This window comes from Sapajus apella, unplaced genomic scaffold (assembly GCF_009761245.1).
Source record: "Sapajus apella isolate SASKATOON/1434 unplaced genomic scaffold, GSC_monkey_1.0 scaffold81, whole genome shotgun sequence".
NCBI classification, from domain to species: Eukaryota; Metazoa; Chordata; class Mammalia; order Primates; family Cebidae; genus Sapajus; species Sapajus apella.
This window is the reverse complement of record NW_022437021.1, coordinates 2,470,431-2,473,109: the sequence shown is the minus strand read 5'-3', so window position 1 is coordinate 2,473,109 and position 2,679 is coordinate 2,470,431.

The following is a 2,679-nucleotide window of genomic DNA, read 5'->3' as shown; positions in this document are numbered from 1 at the left end:
TTATTGGCCTTTTATATTTCTTCTTTGAATAGCTTATTTTATGGTCACACATTTTTTTTTTCAGTTTCTCGATGGTCTCTATGCTATATAACAATCTCAGAAAAGCTCTGTCAAATTCCAAAATTTAAATATATTTCAACATGTTTTTCTATTTATTTTGCAGTTTTAAAAATAATGATACTTTTGACCCTTCTAGAACCTTTTAAAATTATGATGTTATTTAATAATTATTTATTTTAGATTGTTAACCAGTTTTCTATCATCATTTACTGAGCAGACCAGCAGCACCCATGGGTACCCCAAGAGATGCACAGATTCAGGGCAAATCTATGAATCTGAATGGAAAAATATTACCTTTTATTTTCATTAACATCTAATTGATATACTTTCCATCAATGATGAATATAGGAAACAAACTACAGTAGCTATAGCAGCATCCCTGGCTTGGCTACCAATAGAAATTAGAGATTTTTAATATCAAATGGCAATTACAGATATCTAAAAATATTGTTTTCACCCCTTATTACTTAGAAATTACTGCAATTAATAAACTTAGCACATCATATTTTGGCCAAAGTAGTTCTATCAGGAAGTAAGGTTTATATTCTTAGCTCAGATAGAGCTCCCATAATGTTTGATAATGTCTCTACTTTTTACCACTTTCAGGGAAAAGAAAGTGCTTTACATCATCATTTAACACACTCATGTACTGTACTTGCAACAAAACTCTTCCTACAGTCTTAAAATAAGTTTTGTCCACAGCTATAAAACTCACCAACTTTATCAGAAAAAGATATGTGAATCATTACATTTAAAAATGTTTGTCAAGGAATGGGCACAGAATATGATCACTACCAAAGAGAAATTTTCTGGCTTTTAAGAGGATAAATCTTGCTATGCTTGTTGAGGCACAAGTTATACATTTTATGAAACAACAATACAAAATATACTTTTTGAACACTGTCTTTGTACAGTTTGAGCTCCTATAACAAAATACCTTAGATTCAATAATTTATAAACAGCATAAATTTGTTGGTTATGTTTCTGGATGTTGTAGTTCAAGATAAAACCAGAGAATTTCAAGTTCAAGATAAGTTAAGATAAAATCAGCAGATTTGGTGTCTAGTGAGTATCCAGTCTCTGCTTCAAAGTCGGCACTTCCTAGCTGTGTCCTCATATGGCAGTAGGGCAAACAGGCTCCCTCAAGCCTTCTTTATAACAGCATTAATCTAATTTATGAGCTCTCCACTTCCCAAAGGCCCCTAGTTCGCCTTCTAAAGGCCTCATCTTTCAATATCTGTTGCACGGGGGTTAGGTTTCAACATATGAATTTTGGAGGTAAAATCTTCATTCAGATCATAGCATTTCACCCTGATCCCCCCAAATTAATGTTCTTCGCACATGCAAAATGCATTGATTCCATTCTAATAGCCCCCAAAATCTTAACTTGTTCCAGCACCAACTCAAAAGCCTGAAGTTCAGAGTCTCATTTAAACGTCATCAAGATCAGAAATTGTTGAGACTCAAATGTGTGATTCGTCCTTAGGCAAATTTCCCTCCAACTGTGATCCTATGAATTCAAACAAGTTATGTCCTTCCAAAATACAACCTTGGGGTAGGCATAAGATTGACATTCTCATCCCAAAAGAGAGAGATAGAAAGAAGAAAAGGGTAATTGATTCAAAGTCCAAAACCCAACAGGGCTAATACCGTTAAACCTTAAGGCTTGAGAATAAATCCTTTTACTTGATGTCCTGCCTTCTTGTACACACTGGGTCACAACCAAGCCTTGGAGGTGGGTCCTAGGAGGATGCAGGCAGCCCCACCACCAAGGCTTGGCTGGGTGCACCCCACACAGTACCTCTCATACATTGGAGTTACTTGCCTACAGCTCTCCCAGACTGGAGTTGCACCATTCTGGAGTTTCAGATCCTACCCCCACAATAACACTAAGTGTTGTGATGCTCTCTGCAATGATACCGACCCATGGCTCTGCTGGGCATTGCCTTCATGGGGGCTCTCTGCAGTGGCCCCACCTTTGTGGCAGTTCTCTGCTTGGTTACAGAGGCTATCTAGGCATCTTTTGAAATCTAGCTGAAGATAGCCATGGCCACACAGTTCATGCACCCTGTGCACCTGTGGAGGTGGCTCTGTGCAGACACTGCCACATGTTTTACCACCTGTGCCTTCAGGAGGGGCCGCCAAAGTCACACCTGGGCTTAGTTAAGCCACAGCTGGGATGACCAAGGACCACTGCACATGAATGAAGTGAGTGGAGCTTTAAAATTGTTCTCTCCTCAAGCTTCTGACATTCTGGGCCTATGATAGGTGGGGCAGCCCTGAATATCTAATGCCTTTGGTGTCATTCTTCCATCGTCTTAATGAATAGCACCTAGCTTCTAGCTATGGTAATGTTCTTATTTAACAGTCACTTGGCCACAACATTGGCGTTCTCTCCAAAACTTGCTTTTTCATTCTTTACAGCCATGCTTAGAATTTTCCAAATCTTTAAGTTCTGCTTCCATTTTGATTATAAATTCTATCTTTAACTCATTTCTCTCTTCCTACATTTTACTATAAACAGTTAAGAAAGGATATGCCTCACCTTCAACACTTTGCTTAGATATTTCTTTCATGGGATATATTTCAGTACTCACAAGTTGTACCTTCCACAAAGCA